At 40.2% G+C, this 22,958-nt stretch overlaps 1 protein-coding gene across 2 annotated transcripts in view; it reads right to left on the reverse strand.

Moving 5' to 3' along the window:
- RBBP8 (RB binding protein 8, endonuclease) overlaps window positions 1-4,816 on the reverse strand; it is a 44,008-nt gene extending 39,192 nt beyond the window's left edge. Inside the window, exons 1-2 of one of the 2 annotated variants that reach the window (XM_042029899.1) lie at window positions 2,236-4,816; window positions 572-621 (exon numbers count right to left, since the gene is read on the reverse strand). The gene's annotated coding sequence lies outside the window, so the exon portion shown is untranslated. The remainder of the gene's footprint in view (window positions 1-571; window positions 622-2,235) is intronic. The other variant, XM_042029908.1, reaches the window with a different exon arrangement.
- Between the last annotated feature and the right edge of the window lie 18,142 nt (window positions 4,817-22,958).

A 22,958-nucleotide genomic window follows, 5' to 3' on the forward strand; every position in this document is an offset into this window, starting at 1 on the left:
ACAGACCACAGACAACACCACTGCTGTCTGGCACAGGTGGTTGCTTTTTCTGGAAAAGTAGGGAGGAGCCACTCCATCACCCCCACTAGTTGAATCTGATTCTTCTCGAGTTGCTTGCGTGGCCACATTTGAAACTGAGCCAGGATCAAATTCCCTGATGCCAGTAACACTGTTCACTTTAAGGAACCCTCTTTGAAGTGCTTTCACTGCTCCTCCTCTGTATTCAACTGAAGCTCTCAGGTCTCTTAGGAAGTCTTGATGGAGGGGAAACAAACAAAAAAAGCAACCTGAGGGATGCTGTTGCAGGACCCCAGTGCAGTGTTCCTGGTCTTCAGGCTTAAGCAACAGCACTTATTTGGGTTAGCTGCATGCAGAAATGCTTTGCTCCTACTGATGTTTCTCAGGTTAACATGACCACTTTGAGTAGTTATGCGTATTTATCTTAGCTTTGGAAGGCTGAAGTAAAAGTTTACCTGTGCATGAATTCATGCCACCTACCTTTTACTGTAGTGAACAACATGAAGTCAGAGACAGAAAAGAAACAACATAAAGGAAGTAATATTTTACTTACCATTTGGGAAAAATAAATCCCCAAACAATAGCCCCTGCTCTTCCAGCCCCCTAAAAAATAAAAGGCAGCTGAAGAAGACTCAAATAAAACAGAACACATAAACTGGAGGGAGAGAGGATAGCAAGCAGCATTTAGAAAAAATAGTTTATTTAGTTTGAATTATAAACATGTTCAACATGTTCTGTGTTAAAATCCTATAGCTTTAGAAATCAAAGCTCTCTTGTAGCATTTTATAGGCTAGACACAGAGTTCTTGTGCAAACATGCGGTTCAGCCATATGTAATTTTTCTTTGGAAAACGGTTTATCCCTTAACAAGTTTTCCTTACGTATTTGATAGCAGAATCAACAGAGAATATAAGAAAATTAAACTTTTTTCCTGATGAATATTTTCAGCTTCTTTGAGACTACAAGACTTTTCTTATGTTCTTTTCTGTTTAGCCACACTTTGAAGAAAAAATTTTGCTCACAGATACAGCGCTACTAAAGAGAAGGTGATTTCAATTCATTGGTTTTTAAAACTGCTGAGGAGGTCTTTTTCTTGGCACTCTACAAAAGAATAATATTCATTCTAGCATCAACCTGGAAATAGCTGGCAGTAAACATAACTGAAGCTTCCTGTTGCGTGAGTACCATAAAGTCTTACATAATCCTGTATAGATATTTTGTATCTAGTGGTTTGTATCCACTGACTCTGATACGGGTTTTTTTCACATCACAAAAGAGACTAGTAATTGTTTTGCTTAAAGATAAACAAAATCAAGAATTCCTGGGAGATGGAAGTAGCTGTGTGAGGGTTTTTTTAAATGTAGCTACACAGAAGTTGAGAAGATTCACATTTACTGAAGTTAAAGAGTTATTTTGTCCTAACAGGCATGACAAAACCTGTCTTCATTCCTTTCTATTCAGCTCAGCAAGTAGTTCTGTGCTCCAGTAGTTAATCAGTTACCAGATTCCACAGCTTTTGTTTTCACACTGTTTAATTTTTCTTATTTGACACAGAACCTGTGAATGGATTCAGCTGCAGATACAGGTACAACTTTCAGGTCAGCCTACTCTTTATGACTAGCACTGCTTTTTATTACCATTACCACCACCGTTACTCACTCTAAACAGGTAAATTTCTAATAAGTATGTAGAAAGAAAGCAGGAAGAATGACAGGTAAGTTTCCTATTTTACCATGAAGCTAACTCTGAGTAGGTAAATCTAGGCTTAAGTAGCTCACTCTATAAAATTGAACAATTAAAAAAGTTAGTCTGGCAAGAATTAGTAACCACACATCTTACTGTAATGGCACTATGCCTTATCACTACACTGCTGTTATGTGGCAGAGATTATAAAAACACTGTATAAAAGAGAAGACCAATAAGCAATACTTAAGTGAACTGCTCAAAATACTAAGCTGTTGGCAGTGGAGTTTTTATCTCTCACTCCCGTGCTAAGTTCATTGAACTGTCTCTCCGGTAAATACTCTGCAGACAGAGCAGATGATATTGAGCTGCACAAAGAAGGCTCAAACAGCTGCAATTACAAAAATCCTGTCAACAAGTGCCATAGAGACTGGCAGTACTCAGACACATTAAGGAGAGACCCTTCAAACATCAGAGAATTTTTTTGCTTAAGGTTATCTTAAATTAATTTTAAAGAAAGATTTTCAAAACTCACCCTTCTGTTTGAATTGTGAAAAGTTCTGTTCTTGGTCGGGGTGATAAATATTTACTATTGACTTCCCCTCCAGCTATAAACCTCAAGTGTAAGTGAGATGAGGAAGCCACTGTGGACCACACTAGAGAATGCCGAGAGGAGATCTGCTGCACCTAAGATATATACAATGTGCAATGGATAACCTAATATGCCTTTCATTTAACTGGCTGGGCAGGTTTCTGCATTCTGGAGAGCATGGAATCATACCAGAATTTGTTGGCATAACAGGCCTGTCAGACCGGTTCCTGGGGCGCCCAGGAACCTGCCCAACCAGTCTGCATCAAAGGCTGGCCCAACATGCTGCAGCTCAGCTCCGCTGGGGAGGCTTCTACGCCGCGAATTATTCACGCCTCTGTCAACTCCCAACATACTACTCAGAGAGAATGATGTAGCCTCCAGCAAAATAATTTACCGAGGGGTAGGGGAGTGATACATCCTTGTTAAGTGGAGCAAGATCTTATGGTTATAAATTTTGTTTCATTTTATATGCAGATGAACTGGGCTAGAGGTCTGTCAGCATAAGTGCAAAGAGAAACAGGGAAGAAAATGTCTTTTTTTTAAACAGTACTAACAGTACCAACTTATTATAATGAAATAACACCAAATTTTTAGTGTGACCAGCTAAAAACCCCCGAAATTGTGCACTAATTCAGATTTATTTCTGGTACAAAATGTATTTACTCTATGCATAGGTTCGAACATATTTTTGTTACCACATGGGAGACGGCACATTGGGAGCTTGCATGTGGAATATCCACCTTGTGACTTTGGTAGAGCCCTAGGTCTGTGCAAGCTGACCCTGAATTACTGCACAGCCTGTTTCAAGGTGAAACAGTTTAGAGAACATGGCGTGTATGGGACATGCTTCCATAACTGTGAGGAACTACAACAGCTGCCCTGTTACAATAGCACATGGGCTGCAACAGCAGCTGCACTGCTTCTTGTTCATGGCTGTGGGGCAAGAATACTTGCACAGCAGTCCTGCATATTGCATAGTTATTCAGGCTGTAGGCAGAGATCAGGATATGCCCTGACAGAAGCCTGCATCTGTGTAAACTTAGTACTTTTTTTTTCCAGATACAAATATAGGCTATAATTTTCAGATCTCCTGCTGTGATTGTCAGAGATGTTGAGTAAAATCAGTAAGACCTGTAAAAGTCTTAACACTTCTGGAAATGTAATAATGGTTTTATATACAATGTTTTCTAAATGTGTGCTTATTTTTTGTTTAGGCACCTAAATTTAAACACTCAGACTTGAAAAGGTTTGCTGTATTGAATGTTGTCAAAGGCTCTGATTACCTGTAGAAAGCTATGTTTGTTCCTAAATTGATCCCACAGTGATATTTTTAATTTTTAGATCATCTTTGCTTGCTTACCCATTTTAATAGTAGTTACTAGACAACCAGTGATCAGAACAGGAAGTTACCACCAAATTCAAACAACGTTGTGTAGCATAGGCATTGTTTTCACCATTGACCAGAATAGGAAAGACAAACTGATATTTGAATATACTCAGATGATTTTACTAGAGGAGAATAACCCTTCCTATAAGACTGCATCTTATGACTGCCTTGAAAGGAAGGCTCTTTTCTGAAGAAGACAACTAACTGAGCTGAAATGGCAGATGTATGCTGTTTGTGCTTGGAGTCACACTGCCTTAGGCTATGATTTCATACAGCTAAGCAGGGCTGGGCTGGGTCAGTACTTGGATAAGAGATTTGCAGAAAGTCCGCTGCAGGAAGTGGTTTTGGTGATTCAGGAGGCTGTACTGAATAATCGGGCACCACCGCCAAATGTGATGGAGACATTGGGTTCTGAGTATGCCCCAGTCTTGGTGCTACATTAAATGGAAGTTTTTAAAGACTCCAAAGTCCTTTCCACAAACACTTCATCTTGCACTGTAAATCCCTATCCAATGTGAATGTACTGTGTCTGCCTACAATTTGGTTTTATGAGTGTCGCATAATTGGATAAACTGTGTAACTGATTAACACAAGTAAATTACCACCCAAAATAGCTGTAAGACTGTACAATGTGGAAAAGGTTCTGCTTGTATAATAGACTTTGGGAGGGCTGGTGTGCTTCAAAGCTGGTCTACTTCCAACTATGTCAGCTGGTCTCATAAAAGATACTGTATGAAATTTTCCTTTCTGCATCCTGAGCTCATCATTAAACTTGGAGTCTTATAGTGAACCTGATGGTGGAACTTTAAAGGCATTGTACTTGCCACTGAACTCTTTACTGGATTCTGAAAAGCACAGGCATGAAAGGGATGTTTACTATCTCTTCCTTTGACTTGAGAGCTTAAAGGAGCTTGTTCTCTCCAGACTCTTGTTCCCCCAAACAAAACCCACCATGTACACACCTTAGAGATCCAGCAGGGGCTTTTCATTAGTTAGGGCTTCTCATACAGAGTTGCTGGCAGGACTGAGACTTTAAGTTATGCTTTTAAATTCACTTCCACAAGTTAGAGAAATTTAATTTTTCATAAGTAAAAGGCAAAGGTATAAGACAAAGAAGATATTGTATGTATCAATAAATTTTTTGATAGACATCACTTGACTCTTGTTCTCAGCCTCGTAACTCATGACAGTTCTAAATATAGACTTACCACAGACATAAATATTGTAGTATCAGGCTTGCTTAGAGTTCTCTGTGAGACAGATCGCTTTTCCTCCTGAAGAAGGCAGTATAATTACCTGAAGGACCGATTTCTCTCTTATATATATTCTGTCTTATAATTTGCATTAAATGGATTTCACAGAGGAATTATCTTCAAAATCAAACCTACTGTTGCAGGCTTTTCCTATTGAGAATGAAGTAAATGCTGTTTGTCCTCTCCAGCTTCCATCAAGAAAAGTCTCATAATGCTTATCTGTGAACTCTACCAATTTATACAGTGATCACATAAAATCTTCTTCAGGAGAAGAGTCTCAGAGAGGTGCAATTCTGAAAAATAAGACAATATAAATGGTACAGGCTTCAACTTGTTCTAGTAGTGAAGGTATGCACAAACATTCATGTCTACAAGTATTCATTACAGAGAGTTTACAACATACCTCCCCGTAGCTATCAAAAGCTGTTCAGTATATTCACAAGCAAATTCAGATAACACACATGCCCCCACCCCCTATCAGAGTTAGGTAATATTTCTTTCCTCTTGACTAGTTGTGTAGCAGTGTACGGGCAAGAGACTGTTGGTTCATAAAGGGCATAATGAAAAGTAAGCCAAGTCCTACCTTGGAAAAGGAGGAGAGGTAGCAGCAGTTAATTTCTGACCTAGAGGCTAACTAGAGAAAAATGCCTTCAAGTGAGCCAAGGGATGCAACTTAAAGCATTTTTGATGCTCTTCTGAGCAAGAACAGGTTTAGAACTTGTTACAGCTGATTTGTTGATGACAACAGTTTCTCCTTTACCTTGTCTGAGACAGCAGAACTGGACATTGGCAGAATATAAAAAACAAATTACAAGAGAACTACCACTATTCTCACTACAAGAGTAAGCCTAAAGTAAAAGCTTGCTATTTTTCTCTGAGAGGAAAAAGCTTTTAAGTGTTATTATTTTTTTGGTGTCTTACAGACATTTAGGACTGCTTTGCTGGTTTTTTTATGGAGAATAATCATTACAGAAGAGTGAGTATTTGCTGTAAAGAGAGTTATAAGGCAGGAACCAGAAGAGGCATTGCTGTCATTTTTTGGGTGTCTGAATAACAAATACTTTTCTGTTATTTGTCTTCTTTTTCAGATGATACTCTATTAAGCAATAGGCTTTCTATATGAAGACATGGAAGCATGAGATATCATGGACCTCACAGTTATCTTTTCACATGCTGAAATTTGATATTTTATTTTTCTGTTTTGTCATCTAGGCCTTCAGTTATTTTAAATATGAGAACTACTTTCCCATCCCTTGGTCTGTACTTATGGTTTCCCCTGCAATCTTTGGTCAAAGACCTCAGAAAATCCAAGTAGATTGTGTACTACTCATTTGTCTGCTGTTCTACTGGTATACCAGATAGATACTTTTATTAAGGAGCTACAGTTTTCTATTGTAGGAGGCTTGCTGAAATATTCTTAGCACATTAGGTTTCTCTTTGTGTCTCATATTACAAAATGAAATAATAGTTTTAATCAAGCTATTAGTGAACGAAGACTCACTAAAATTTTTAATAGGTCTGTTTTTAAAAAGAGAATATGTTATGTGTTGCTTTCTGGGTCATTGAGTACTAGTTAGAAAATATTTTTGGTTTGAAACGTAATGTTAGTGAGATAATATCTTTTGTTAGAAACTTGAAATGCCACATTGTTATTAAGCATCTTCAAAATTCAGAACATGAGAGAAACCCAACCACTCTTCTGTTCCATTACTTCATTCAGCAGTCCTGTTGCAGAATTTTCTCTTCCAATACCTAAAGCTTTGTTGGTCTCTTGTGTTTCTTGTTCTTAGAAACAGCAAGAGGAGGAGGGTATTGGGAAAACACTAGATGGATGTAAATGTATGTTCCAACTTTTCAAAACCAAAGCTTTTCACTTTTGCAATTAATGTCTTTCACATAAAATTCCAAGCTTCTAAAGTTAGAAGGAGCTTTGCTAATGACTTTATTGAAGCCAGATTTTTAATCCTCTTATGTTATCTTTCTTGTATTATAAAATAATTTTGAAAAAATTATTGTTCCAGTATATGTTTCCGTCTTGAGCTGTTAAGGAAGCTACTCACTTTTTGAAGTAAGGGGGAAAGATAAAGTTAGGCAGCCATTTCTCTGTGGTGCTAGTCCATACACAGTATACAGAACCATGCTTTATTGTGCCTCAAGATTCTCCTCCTGGCCATGCATGATAAATTTGGAAAATCAAGACAGACCCATCAAGCCTCCAACTTTGACCTTCAGCCTGTGACTTGAACCATAAGTATGCTTGTATCAGTTCAGCACATCACCCAGCAGATCACTAACTGACTGTGATGTACATTCTCTCACTTCTTCATCTTCTGTCATCTGTGATCAGTTGTTTATATTCAGCAGCTACAACAGTCACACCGTCATTGTTTAACCTGTTGTCAGCTCTCTTAGGACTTCAAAAGGAAGAAGTTCACACCAGTCTGGCAGCATTATTGAAACTGGATGAACAGAGTGGCTTGTTTTTATGCCTCATTCAGTATTTCTTCTTTATCATGTTTCAAATGCAGGTTAGCTACCTCTGGGAAATCCCAGGAAGGAGGTAGCTTGTGGCAGAAGGAGGGGAAGAGCAGTGAGAGGTGGGCACAGGTCTCTACAGAGCTTCTGTCCACCTTCCTCTGAGACACACGTCTGAATCCCTGATATTCATGAATGGCAAAGAGGCTGTCACTTACCTTCTTGATTTATCCAGAAACCAGCTTTGCCATTGTCTCCAAAATATTCCAATGAAAGTGTTGGTGGGCTTTCTTGGTGGAAGGCATCAGTGAAATAGTCTGGTTTAAAAATCGTATACTTAAGCAAAAGGAAATTTTAAATCTCAATTATTAAATTAATATAATAGCACAGCCCCACAAAATCTGTATCAGGATAGCTGAAGTACTTGGTAGGACCTTGGTAGGGCAGACAAAAGTGGTGGGCCTACAAGATTATTTGTTTAAGCAACACGTTTCATTTTGAAACAAAGCAGTGGTAGCATGTCTGAGGGGGCACATGCTCCAAACTTTTCAATATATGAAAGAGATCAAACTTTTGGGAAACTAGCACATGCAGTGACCAAAACTTTATTTAATACAATTTTAATGCTGTTAAAGGCTTTAAAATTTCATGTGGAAACTGTATAATGAACTGACAGCTACAATGTGAGCACATTACTGGGCTAATTCTAGAAATGGCACTATACATTTTCCTCATTTCAAACGGCTTTATCACTAAAGAGATGGGATCAACTGAAAAAAACACAAACATGCAAACACAGAAGAGGTAATTGTGATTTAACAGTGTCTTTTGTGTTAGATTTATTTTCCTCCCTCAGGAAAACTGCATGGCTAAAACATAAACTCTTCACCTGCACAGGAAAGATACAAACTTTGAAGTGATTCTTCGTGAGGTGATGCCAGTCAAATTTCGTTTTGTGCTGTGTTTACTGTGCATAACACCACGGCTTTTTCAATGCTCTAGTGATCAAAAAAAGCACAGTACAATACAGACACAATGTAAGTATTGTTGTTTCCTTAAGTACTAATGAGCTTCTGAAAATTCCAAGGGAAGTGGTAATTTGCCTTAAGGAAAGTGTATTTTTTTCTGGTGCTTCCATAAAGCCCTGACAGAAGGATTGTCAGGACTGATGGCTCAGGTCACCTTTATCGGAGCCTTCACCTAAGTCAAGGTCAGAATCCAGCTGATAGCTAAGGATTGAGTCATGCTGTCTGAGAAAACATACTACAGGACTTTAGTGTAGAAGACTTTATTTGATGATTCACTTAAGCTAGACCAAATTCATCTGCGGCCACTTACATTGACTTCTATTCTGAACCAGCTAAGCTAAGTCAGAGAGTCTGGTTTTGAGTGTGAACTTCAGTGATCAGACAACTTTTCGGATTTTCTCAGTGTAATCAGTTTAAAATCTCGTCTTTCATCAATGTGTCTGACATAGGCAGATTAGAGAGAAGTAAGCTAAGGTGTGAATTTACAGCACTCTGGCTACCTTGCTCTAGTCCCTTCTGAACAAAGATTTGTAGTAAGTGTCAATGTATCCCACTGTCAAAGTGGACTAACTAGTGAACTCTGATAGTGTTCCCTAGTCCTCTTGGCAATGGTTGCCTTGTATAGCTGGGACTTAATCCACTGAAGCTTGCTAATATCCCACTCATGAGATTAATTTGTATTCCTCCATGGTTAGCAAAAAGTGGGCAGAAAAGTCAGTAAGGCTGACCTGGAATATGTCCTCTAAATTGATGCTTGTACAGGTAAAGTGTGTGATTTAATTGGGTGCTATGTCATTCAGTTATCTAAAAAGGGAATGTCCTTATCATCCTTTGTGCAGGTTCTTGCAGTATGGTCTTACTCAGGAAATAAATCATGTTTTAACGGACGCTTTTTTGAAAGTAAAATAATTGGAATTTGATCTAGAGTTCAAAAAAGCGATTTACTCATACAGTGTGGGGGCCTCGAGTGTTTCTATTTGCAAATCAGCAAGGTGTTTTTCTTATGTAAGCATGTAGAAATGCAAAATCAGAACACAGTGGTGAAACCATTCTTTCCTGGGCACAACACCTAGAAAAATCACTGTAATGCACCCTCTAGAATTAACACAACCATGTTTCTGAGGATGCCCACCCCATGCTCCCCAACAAACTATTTCTAGTTCAAAACTAACTGGGAAACAACCATCACTCTCGTCAGCTGGCCCAAACACAGCCTCTCCACCTACCTTCTTAAAACTGAGCTGACTCATAGGCAGTCAGGACCAGACAGTATGCTATGTAAAATGGCAGCAACTAGGAACCTAAAAGAAAGCAGAGAATACTGATCAACAAAAGCTTTTTTAATTCAGTAAATGAAAATGCATGAGCTAAATGGGAGAACACCTTTACCCACCCCAGCAATTTAAAGAATGTATGGAATAGTGAATACTGTATATGTACCCTTGATCATATATTTTTTTTCTGACACTCAGGTCTGTAGTTCATTTCTTTCTGGCTTGTATTCAAGCAAATACAGGAATAGAATGAATTCTAAGAACAAATATCAGGGACTCCTATTTGAGTTATGCTTTTAAAGGCACCAAAACAAAAGCATAAAGCGTTAAACCAGGTCTAAGGTATTGATCTAGGATCTGCTACTGTTTAAGCAGGCTTCCTTGTTAGAAATTAAGGGATTGCTATTTCATTAAGGAAGTGCATAAAATTATTTTTCACCCTGAAATGGAGGATCTCAGTGTAGGTGCTTGAGGAAATTGTCTTGTTGTGCTTTCTCCTTTCACTAATTTGCTGCTCTTTAGGTTTTGCGTTTTAGGACTCTTCAAAGATGTGTGTCTGTTTATTCTTTGGGGGCACACAGAACCAAGGAATGAAATAGGTCTCTCTGTTTCATAAACTGGGCTGGCAAGGATTCTGCTGCCTGAATACCTGTGCTGGAAGGGACATCTGCATCCCCTGTGCAGCCAGCTATCCAGCTGCTCCTCAGTAAGAGGCCAGCAAAATAGATGAACGGTGACTATTTTGGAGTGAGAGCAGAGCAGAAGGAGGGGTGATTGCTCCTGCAAGGAGCAATCTGTTGCTTCTGCTTTCTTCATTGCAGCAGCTTCTGCTTTCTTCACTGCAGCAGCAGGGGTTAAACCCTCAGTTCCTGGGTTTTGTCAGCACATGTGAATTACGTTAACCTGTTCTTAGGATGTTAAGATCTCATCTTCCCTATAGGTTAAGAAGCCCAGGGACAGTCCAGAGTCAGCAATACTGTTTTCTAAGAATTCTGCACCCTTGTATACTTACTTCTCAGATGATATCTTTGTTGTTTTTCCAATCATGCTACTTATATTTCAAACAAAAAGTAATACAAGGATTAATGCAAGTGAAATGTGCATACTGGAACATGGCCTGTTTGTCACAGGAAACCATTGTCACGCGTTACTGACAGTCTGACATAGGCTGGATTTTCTACACTGCAGCGTAAACAGGAAACTTACCTTTGGGGAAATAGAAACCATTTATCAGTGGCTAATCTCCAGGTTGTTTTCTTGATGCCAGTGAGAAACAATAATTCAGTGACAGAGAGAAGTTGGTTTTTTGTCATAGGTACTCTACCTGGGTCAGCAACAACACCAATTTCTTCAGAAAATAATGTGTTTCTTTTTTACATTTTTGTAATGCTAAGCGAGAGGAATAGCACACAAAAAAAAGACTTTCTGGTCTCAGTGGATTTCAAGGCACATAGGGTTGATTTCAGTTGGTACTGGAACTGGTTTAAAAACTGAAAACAGTTGCTTGCTTTCCCCCTCTCACCTTATTTGAAGTTTCTAAATCATGTTTTGCCCATTTCTGGGGTGTGTACAAACCTCAAAGCTGGAGTGTGCCCTGGCCCTCCACCACCTTGTTGGCTTGAAAACTAGGCAGAATCCAGCCCAGCCTCTGTCATCCAGATCAAAATACCCTTTTTAACATAAAAAGGATTTCATTGGTAGGACAAAAATCAAGTCATTCAGTTGCCTTGCAAAGTTTCTTTTAAGGGACACCAGAATGACTGAAAAATCAAATAATATTTAGCTTCAGTAAAACCATAGGAGTTTCTGTCTGCCATAGGCATGACATAAAGGTTAGACTGAGCCCCTGGGGGTGAGTAATATCAGGAGTGATCAAGGGCAGGAAGGCTGGACAGGGTGCTGAGTTTTGTTTTGCTTCAGGCCTATGACAGCCCTATTGCACTGGAGATTTGGCATCCTTTCTTTTTCAGCTGGAATAATGAAATAGTCCATGTCTTCTTCTGGATGCATATGTGTGGGTTGTAGGAACAGGGGAAATGTATACAGCACTGAAAATCCATGTGGGATCACAGAGCGTACTCCAAAGCACTTGGCTGGTGAGCTGCAGCCGGTACAGCAGCCCCGTGTGCTGTAGTTGGCAAGTCTTGTTGAGACCAGGGCTGGAGAAGGCACCAGCTGACAGCAGTTGTTGAGAATAAGGGTAGGAGGGCATGGGAACAGCAAGGATGACAGCTGACACAGCATTAGAAGTATGGACCAGAATGCAGGTGAGGGGAAGGAATTTGGACAACACGTGTATTTGAGTTTGAAAGTTTACTTCTTGTGAAAGCAAATGCCTGCTGCTACTTTCTCTAAATATACTCTCAGGGGTTTATTCTGTTACCCAACTGCTTATGAAGCCATTCACCAGTACTGGTCAGAGCATACCTGCATATTTATTTTCTGGAGAGAAATTAATCTTATTTATGTGGAGTTAGGGATTAGCACATTTGCTAAGCATATTGCTATCCAGAAACCAGACAATTCCAACATCTGAAAAACAGTAACATGAATGTTTCCAACCATCTGGCATTTTCAATGGTATGAATCAAAAAAAACACCTTTATCCAAGCAACTTTCTCCCATTTCTATTCTGGTTCAGATTTTCCTCTTATTCAACTCCAGAATAACCACCTTATGGCAATTGTTAGCAAGGTTGAAAGAGTTAAACCAGGGTGAATATGGCCCTTTTGTTTGTGCTATCTGTACTTTTTGTACTCTAAAGCCCAGGGTGACACTTGATATTGTACTTAGTCAAAGCCTTTCAAATGGTTCTCTCTGTATCAGATTAATGATGCTCTGAGTTACACAGGCAGCAAATCAACCAAATCAATACACATACAATAGTTCAGGTGGACTTTTTTTTTTTTTCTTTCAAAAGAATGAAGGACTTGCTGTGACAACAACACCGGAAAGACAGAAATATGTGGGCAGATGGCAGTAGGGCCTCGTTTGGACAAGTGAACAGCCTGAACTAGTGTCATCTCACCTGGTATGTGACCTGTGAGAATTTGGCTCTAAGTTCTTTCCTCCCTTTTGCATGGCCCTTTGTTCATTGTCTTTCAGCAGTGGCTGATGTTTGAAATACATATGCTACTGTTGCTTACAGAGCTCTAGCACCAGAGGAAAGCAACCTGAGCTTTAGGGACACTTCAAAAGCCAAAGGACATAACATCTCTCTTGGGATAGCTGTTTAGTCTGATCTCTTTATAAAGTTTTGCCATTGAGAACATGGCAGATTCCTAATTTTAAGCAGCCATTACCTTACTTTTACTTTGAGGGGACACTCAGTTCATCTGGGATCTCTGCAGTTCCATCAGGGCAGCCAGCTGTCTCAATACCTAAGTGAAAACTGATATATGAAATACTATTTTTAAAAAATCTAGACCCTGTGAGGAAAAAAGAGATAGAACTTCCCATTTTTGTGCAAATGTTTAAGTCAGAACAAGAAAAAGGACTCAACCTGAGGTGTTTGCCTCTGCAAAATCAGACTACAAGCCTTCCAGAGAAATTCCAATGAGATTGTTGTTACACATGCTAAAATGGCTTTTCTGTTCCTTTCCTTTTTTTTTTTTTTTTTTTTTAATTAGGTTACCTGGTTTTATCATGCAGGAAGATCAAAAGACACACAAGCACCAAGAAAGAAAATTAAGAAAAGATGCAAGTGCAAAAAACCTGGCAAAAGACTGCCAGGTGAGTGTCCTTGGGGAGACTGAGTTGGCTTCTGGCTAGGTGTGAGATTCTAGAATTAAATTGAGCAAGTTACATGCACTGGCCACTTAGGAAAGGCAGATGTAACACAAGTGGAATTTTATTTCGGTAATTCTTATTCCTTGTAACTGGAAGACAGCTCATAGCAGGAGCGCCGTTGCCTCAGATCTGTACTGGAAGAGATGATTACTTAAGGCAGAACATAAGTGAGGAAAGATGTTGGCTTCCTATTTGGTAGCACTTTCCCCAGTTTGTTACACAGCATGACAGATAGAACAACACTTGCATGATGTTTATATGTTTTATAATACATCCTAGCCATAGAATCAAGTCCAAGTGCCAAGATAGTTAATTAATTCCACTTTCCTGCATTACCCATAAGGTTTAAGTTATGTATGGCAATTACCTCCTTTAAATTATTAAGCGTGCAGGGAGTGGTTATTGCCTGCTGTTTTTCTGCCTGCACCCTGGCAGGGACAGCGAACCTTGCTGTGTGTGCTCTCCTGGTGACACAGGAGTGCCACACACCCTGCTGCTGCTGGTGGAGCCATGAAGAGCTGCACCGGTGGCCACGCCGTGCCAGGCAGTGCTCCTGCGCACAGCTGCCAACAGCTTGCTTCTCAAGGGGTTCCTGTTCCAGGAGGTGAGGCAGGAAAGGGTAAGGCAGCAAGCAGTGTGTCATCATTGTGGCTGTAATGTGAAGGAGGAGAAAAGACACAAAGAGCTGAAGTGACAAGTCCAAAGTTGCCCTGAGGAGCTGGAGTTACTGTAAGGAACCGAATTCCCCATGTAACCTACGTCTCCAGCCCAGGACCTACCCACAGAACTCTGTGTTAAAACACACAAACCTTAGAGATCTCTTTAACAGTTTCGTTTCATCATACTGCTAAAACAATGCCAGTCCCTGGCCATGCTTGCTCCATGTAACTTCAAGGATTCTGGTAACTTGAGCAAACGAGGAAAACCACAACCAGTGGGCAAAAACATGCCGCTCCTTGCTTGGACTTCTAGTCTTGTTTTTTCTGCTGAAGGTGCCTGGTTGATTTTTAATTATCTTAATCTGATTAGCTTTCACTGGACCTGTTTTACAATAATGAACCTAAAATTGAACCTAACAGTCTGAGGCTGCTGTGTGATTCTGTGGAGTGATACAGTACCTCCCCGTCTGCTTGCAGGACACATTACAGTCCTCTGTACTGAAGTTGGTGAAGCTTTGTGGTTCTGGTGCATTTGGTGCTTTACACCAACAAATTACCAGATGTCCTGCAGTGGGTCCCATGCCCCTGACAGACCTCCCTAAGCCATCTATGAGGCTTCACTGCATATGTACATGAGTATGTACATGTACTGCAATGTACATGAGTCTGATTTGGGCTGCATGGTTTGCTTCAGAGGTTCTTTCCTGGGCTTCCTGGCAAGATACGAGATACAGCCCTCTGTCAGTTTAGAGGATAAAGATGATGTATCTGATCCATATTTAAAAGCTAGACCACCATCCATCCCAGCAATCCATAGTGAGAAGGTAAAACAAGAGGACAGCATACTAGCAGATGATGAATTTCAGCTCCTTTCCAGAGAACTGCACAGGGAGAACGGGGTGTTCTCCAGATCACAGCTTTCCCCGCAGGTCTGGGGACCCACAGCAAAGGGAATTGATAGTAATGCTGCTCAATGCTTATAAAGCTGGGGTCCGTGGAGAGGGACATTGCTGTAAAAATGCCTGCTCTTAGCCTACTAGGAAAAGAAAATAGTTAATGGTGAAAAATTAGAGTGTTTTTATGATTGCATTTAAAACCCAAGGGGAGCCTGTAATGGGCTAAATAGACTACTTAGAGAAAAGCCCTCATGTTTTCCTCTTTTTTGTGTGCGTTTTAATTTACTGTGTGTAGCTGCCATTATCCATAAACCAAAACTTACGACGCTGTTACAACAGGAGAAAAGAACACTTTATTGTCTGCTGTTGGCAGATCACCCAAAGTCCCCTCCCAACTTAACAAGTGTTAAGCTTCAGTAAGACACAAGACACTTCAGAAAAAAACATCGCCACAAGGCTAATGATGACAACAGCTGCCAGCAAACTTTCCATTGCAAGCAAGTAAAGACTTGAAACAAATTTTAGCTCAAGTTTTGTTTTAGTAGCATCAGTGACATGTCTGTACCGGCAACGGCTCAAATTGCATTCCTTAACACTAGGACTGGAGACCTATCTCCTGGAGTCATTACATTGCAGTAGCCTGGTAGTCGTGAGTAGAGTGAAGTCTTTAACGAATCTGACCTTTTTCTTTTCAGAAGAGGTGTTTATGCCCTAAAAGGCCAGTGAGACAAGTCACTGGAGTCTCACACAAACGAGAATTTTTGCATGACAAAGAATGTTAAGGTGCCTTTTATGTTTGGAGGGGGGCACGAGAAAGAGGTTGTGGGTCTCAGCAAAGCTGAAGAGTCAAAAAATTTGTAATTTTGTTTACTTTTCTGGTACTAATTTTCTTCTTAACAAGTAATTTAAAGCCCAGTCTACATCAGTGACCTTACCTACATGAGTAAGAGCTTTGTACAGCATAAGTACATTTGATGAAGTACATCCCTTCATTTTTCCAGTCTACAGTACAGTGAAAATTTTTCTTGTACACCTCTTTCTCCCAGCTTGGTGAAGTTGCTCTACGTGGAGTTGTTCTATACAGTAAGTCTTGAAGATAATTAGATTAAAACAATACAAATCCCCTGGTAACAGTAAAATGTCTGAACAATATAAATACAAGATGGTAGAACACAGATAGTGAGAACAGACAGGTAGGAAGAGAAGTTTACACTGTTTTTTATGCACTCTCTCTTCTCAGAACAGGTGTTGCCATTTTGCTCAGCACCTTCAAGAGCTGAAAAGATGTAATGAACAAAAGCTGGCTGAAAAGCCCTTCCGACAGCCTGATGTCTTTTCTGTCCTGTTTGCTCTAAGAAGAATCAGGAAATTTTGGGCCACATAGGCTGCATCTCCCTTACCCTTGAGGGTAGAGCACAAGCCAGAAGGCTTCGTGAAACAAAATGCACTCTTTCATCTGTGTGTCTGCAGTTCTGGCCCTGAAGCACAGTTCAGCAGCCTACATATCCTACAGTGTCTTGGTGCAGACACCAGTGTTTTTAGAAGGCACCTATACTGCCTTGTCTGCATTGTATTGACCATGTAATTTTGCTGCATGGTGATAAGAGCATATAATTTGACGTAAATTAACATGGCCTATGGGTTGACATACGTCTGAATCTGGACTAAAGAACAGTATGACTCTAAATCTCTGTTTGAAACTCCTGTGTTTTGGGTGTTAATATTGAAATTATTTGAACATGAAACAAATTTGAGCTTAATTATTTGCTGGGATATGGGCTTGAAATGCAGTCTGAAAGTATCCATTGTGGTGCCCAGACCTGTGTATAGTCCAAAGTCCTGTTAGTCATGCCACTCAGGGGCACAGTGATGTGACCTTCTTCTTTTGTTTATTTGTGGTGCAGATACACCAAGTAAAGCACGCACTTAACAAAAGTACAGATCTCCTAAGCTGCTTCTACAAAAATGTTTTATTTTTGTGGTCTAGTATGAGCAGAATAGTACAAAATAGAAAAAAGGAGTGTGTTGTTAAGGAGTTACACTGACTAAAGTAAAAAAAAGCTAATTATAAAAAGTAAAGAGGAATATTGGATGTGAGAGTTTATGCTGAGTATTTTGTATGGAAAACCAGATATTAAAGCTGAAAAGAATCCCCATTTGTATTTCAGGGATGTAGTCCTGGTTACTTAAATACAAAATGCTTGCCTGTCTTTATTATTTAGGATATGTTTCTCAAATTAATTTCTTTTAGAACAGAACAAGACCAAATGGCTATGTTCTTACTTCAAAGCAAAACTCCCACATTTAGCCTAAATGAAACTAACTTGGCTTGATTTATCTTTTAGTTATTTTCTATGGGACATGTTGTGTTATTAATTTAGGCAGAAGGCAGAACACTCATTGTTTTCACTGGAGAGTCCTGCTTAAAACATGGATCCACATTACACTATCCTAATGATGAACTTGGAGTAAGTAATCAGATCTGAAGGAGGAGACAATCTGATTTTGGAAATGTATTACTTTTCATACAACATGACTTTAAAAAAGGAACAAAGAGACAAAGTTCAGTTTGAATCATGGCACACAGAATTAATTTTTCAAAATAAAACCCTCTTCTCTGAGAAAGGAACTTCATTTTGGGGGGAAAAAAAAGAAAGAAAAAAACCCTGAACTGCATCCTCCCACGAGGACATTTAATTTAATAAAGCAGCCTCCTCAGGATTGCTCCACTGTTGCTTAGGCGCCTCAGGGGCAGGATTCTTCCTCATGAGGGGGAGGACCTTGGCCAGGCATGAGGGAGACGCTAAGGCTGGGTGTTAGGGAGTGGATTTGTCCCTGAGGGCAACATTCCCCTCTCCAAACAGCTGTATGAATTTCTAATGCAAATTCTGTCTTCATTATGTCTGTGAGAGGATTCATTTTTAGGTAGGTCAACTGTTTCACACTCCTGTCTGAATTCCCCTGGCTAACCTGCTTGGTCTGGCAGTTTGCAGAAGTGCCCACCTTATGCCCTGGTGTTTACCTGGCACCCCCCCTCCATCCTTGCCCCAGGTGATGGGATGTTGGATAATAACAGGGTAAATGAATTCTTGGCAAATTATACAAAGGTGATCTGAGTTGTGGGTTTGGTGTGCCAGTGTTGGTAATCCCAGGAAGAACAAGTTAGCCCTTCTGCCTTTCAAGGTGGAGTCAGTGGAGTCCTCTGCCCTGTCTGTAGACAGGGTCTGGAGTGGTTTAGTCAGCTGCTACCCCAGCATCAGTCACCCACCAGCTCCTAGAGTCAGAGCTGTTTCTCCTTGTCACACTATGCTGGCAATTTCTCCTTACAGCATCAATTCACAAGGTGGTGGCAAAAGCCAAAATCCACCATATGCTCCTAAAGAAGTGAAAAGGAACTATCTCTGAGCCTCAACATGAGCAAGGAGCCTTCCCCTGCCCTCCCAGCCTTTACAATAGTGCAAAAGTCTTTCAAAATGTGAAACAGATGCCTGTTTTTTTGGGAAGCTCAATGTGTACCTGTTGCACACTGCCTTCCACACAGCAATGTATGGTGTCCAGGAAATGGCAAAGCAGAATCTAGAGTTTTGCATACACAAATAATACACTCTTCTATCCAGAAGGAATATTCTAGGGATATAAAATAAGTTGTTATTTGTTACTAAAGCATTTCAGGCTAAACAAGTAAATAATGGAGACAGGAATGAGCAGAGTTGCAACAACCTTGCTAGGAAGAAAATCCTTACTAGGTGGTTGGCATTCATGTGCCGCATCTTGACTGATGATTAGGTACATTCCAGGCTTTGGGGATTATTGTGAAGGACTAGTCCTTTGTTATTGTTTTGGTGTTTCTTTTTGGGAAGGGGGCAGGGTGGAGGGGAGTTGGAAGAATATATGGATGTGTGATTTTGTTTGTTTGATCTTTGTGGTCTTACCTCCCATGGCAGTCTCTCTGATTTGTCTTACCTGTTTGATTGAGTTTTCAAGAGGAAGCCTAAAGGAGGAGAAGCCAATGAGCTGTTACAGAAGGGGCATTGAAACGCTCTTACACTCAGAAGCAGAGTGAATCTGGCAGCACATTCATGCCTTTAAGCCAAACTTTCTCTGATTAAATGTTTTTGGCTAAAAATCAGAATTGATAAGTGCATTGCATATTAAACTCCTTTCCAAAAGTGTAACAAGAAAGGAGGGGAAATACTAATCTGTTCAGCAAAACTCGATGGTACTGTATTTTAATATCTAGTTATGTATATTTATTATAAAGCATGAGCAGTGGAGGTTGCCAGGGTCAGGGTCCCATAACCAGACTTTTCAAGAAAAAGCCGATGATAACACCAGATGGCGCTTAAAGCCCAAAATAACACAAAAATTGCCTTAACCGCAGAGCTTCCAGTGCCACCTAGTGCCGCCACCCACCCTGCTGCTTCGGGCAAGTGACATCTCAGGCGAGAGGAGCTCCCAGAATGGCTGATTTCTGAAGGAGCCGATTGTGTTCTCTGTATTCATCATGTGCAACGTATGTGATGGTTTGAGACGGGGAGTGTGTCTGGAGGAGATAGTACCATCTTCCAATATTCTGACTCTGTTCTTGCACTCCTGCCAAAGCATCCCACCCTCATGGACAGTGTACTGGTTTATCTATACTTTTCACTGTTCTTGTGGTATTCTTTACAGCATTGAAATTTGCTATCAAAAATCAGTGATGCTATCAAAACCCAAAATGTATTGGTAAACAGAGGCAACCTGTGAGGAAATAAATATGCCTTCTTCAGTATCCCTTTCAGAGGGATACATTGTACATTCACATGCCTCCAGAAGAGGTTTTACAAACATTAATGAGTTGCTATTATTATTATTATAGCTATTGCCATCATACTTTGCTTGCTTCCCTTTATCCCATAACTCACTAAGTGAAGCAAACAGAAGGGAATGACTGTAGACAGTCATTTTCAAGGATTCATTTTGCGCAACAAGTCTTCAGTTCCTTCTGCATTGCTGCTGAGCTTGCAAATACTTACTTGCTGGCAATCTCTGTTGTTCATCACAGGGAAAAATTTTAAAGCAAATGAACATCAAAGAAGTAGTGAGAGGAGAAGGATTGGCAGTTTCCACATTAGACTATCCTATGTAAAAAAAAAAAAAGGTGTTTTATCTCTGAATGGATGGGACTTACTCATCTCTCCACAGCTGCCTGTTTTACACAGTCCTCCAGCCTGCCTGAGCATGCATGTTTTCTGAGTGGAAAATGTCCTGTCCTGTTATATCAGCTGCTTTTCTCCTGGGGGAAAAAAAAGAAAAAAAAAAGAAAAAAAAAAAAAGGAAAAAAAAGGGAGAGCTAGCAACAATGTTCTTTTCTTGCAGAGCTATGATTTTCTGAGCAGTGATTTTCTACATTTAATGGCTTCACTGCACAGTGAACTCTTGCATTTCTAGCTGAATGAAAATCTTTGTGGTAGTTGAAACAGGTTAATTGCAATTATTTAATACAATAAATGCTTACAGGCATTGCCTATTAAGTCATTATTTTGCATAGCAACCTATTGGCCTTATGATGTTTCCTGATCCATGCCAGTTCTCTATTCCTTCCATGGAACACAATCATTTATCCACAAGCAATAGGCAAATAAGGGCGTCATTGTGATTTTGGGCATCTTTCCCCCCTTCATCAAAGTGTTCGTGGTGTTATTTGTCTGTAAAGGACACCTGAGCCACCTAGAGGGGTGAGGGTAAGGAGCCCTCCCTGGGAGAAAGTCAGTAAAGGAGTGAGAAAGAGGCACCCAAGGGCTCGCTGGTTCTCTGTGGGAGACACACAAGGGACACAGAGAATTCACAACACTGTCGCAAGTCAGACAAGTAAAGTCTTGCTCTGAGTTTTGAGTGTATAACAAAATACAGGAGAAAATTAATAATGAACTCATCAGAGAAAGTGTGGGGGAAGTAACAGTCTTTCTCACCAACTTACATTTTCTTAAAAAACAGAAATGTTGTCTCTGCTATATAATCGATATGCATTTTTGGCTGTCAGTGTCACAAGTAAGTGCAGTATGCAAGTCTCAAGCCCTGGGTTCGGAGAGGACAGTGACAAGCACTGCACTTCTGCCAGCTTCAGTGGAATGAATTCTCAAAATTAAGTGCATGCTAGACATTTGGGGGGTTAAGCACTTCTGTACTATGAGATCCCTGCATAAGTATTTTGTTGAGTCAAAGCCTGGGACACATGTGGACACAGACTTGCATGTAAAGTAAGGACACCCAGTAGAGTAGAAGCATGACTAAGAATGTATTCTCTCGAAGACACTTGGAATGGATATTTGTGCCTGCAGTAAAGATTGTCTGATGCTTCCCAGTGAGAAAATGGGCGCAGAGTAAGTGGGAACAGATGTGGGGATGGAGAGAGAAGCCAGGGAGAACAAGAACAGCAGAGTTTTCCAAAAAGAAAATACATTTTTCTTCTGTGATTGAGCTGTGCTTTCCCAACTTTCATCTTTCATTTGCTGTCTAACAAATAGCTTTGAAATATACTCATTAAAGTTCCATCTCATCTCCCTCCCATGGCTGGGCATAGACAATAGTCTTCTACTGTGTCACCAAATGCTCAAGCAGATTAGGACAATCATAGGCTGTGCTGTGGATCTAAGCTTTTGGGACCTGATGACTACTCATGAAGTTTTCCAGTACTCTGCCCCTCATTTTTTTCCTTTAATGGAATTGCATGTAAAACCTACATTATTCAGCTTGCAAGTCAAGCCCTACAAAGTAACAAAATATCAGAAATAAGTTGTCTCTGTTACATTGTCTCTTCCATGTTCATGACACTTACATGGTTTTTTCCCATAGAGTCCTTAATTGCATAGGATGGGCTATATTCTCAGAAAAAAATACCAAGCTTCTGTCAGTCTTATCTCTGGGAAAATGCAGAGTATGGACCCAAAGCTACAGTCTGGGCCACTGAAAAGGTTCAGTTTGCTATAGTAGTTCTGTTAAAATCCAGCTACAAGAGAAATTTTCTAGAAAAAGAGATTTTCTGGAAGAATAGCAATCAAATGCTTACTATTTTTCATCCTCCTTCTCTTTTTGAAACCTATAAAACAATGTGGTTTTGTGTGAGCTTTTTGAACCAGGCAGGTGGTGAATTCCCAAGTAGATTGTGTGTTTCCTGAACCCTCTGCTGTTTGGTTTGGCTGATAATTAAAATATTGGGTAAATTACATGGAAAATCTGTGCTGGCTGATTCCTCTCATGGTTTAGGTAGTCCAGTTGGATTTGATGGCTTCCCGTCAGATGAAAGCCATCAAAGACTGTGGAGGTTGTCATTGGTACTTGCTGGTTCTTTGCAGACAGCATATGAAAAGCACAGTCCTTCAGGTGCTCATTTCCAACAACCAGTTTCAAAACCTCAACAGAAAGTATGTGAAAGGTTTAAATTTTTTCCATGACTTTTCTGGACCACTGAGGCCAAGTAGATTTAAGTAGGTGATATTTAGAATATCCCATTTGCTCTTCCCTACTGAAAGTACCAGATGTAGTTGCCTCAGGAGGGATCAAATGCCATAACAGACGTTTTGTAGAGGCTCCTGAATGGAGACCCAAGTGCCACCTGAGATTCATCAGAGAGAGGACTTACACGCCTAGATGTATATTCCTGTGTGTGCTTCTCATACTCAGGAACAGAGTCCGACTTTGGGACCCTGGGTCTCAAACCTGTGGTAGACTTGCCTTAACTCCTTAACTCATCAGATTCCTTCTTCTCAAAGAAAGCTGGATGGAAAAGTGTTGTCAGCAGAGTTGAACTGATGACTAAAGCTTTTTGTATCTGGTGGGTTACTTCTGCATCCCTGTGTAAGCTAATTCTGACTTGAGGATTCATATAAAGGACTTTCAAATATATCCCTAGATCCCAGCCAGATG

Source organism: Corvus kubaryi, unplaced genomic scaffold (assembly GCF_017639235.1).
Source record: "Corvus kubaryi isolate FWS band 111438036 unplaced genomic scaffold, C.kubaryi_AGA036_p1.0 132, whole genome shotgun sequence".
Classification (NCBI taxonomy): Eukaryota; Metazoa; Chordata; class Aves; order Passeriformes; family Corvidae; genus Corvus; species Corvus kubaryi.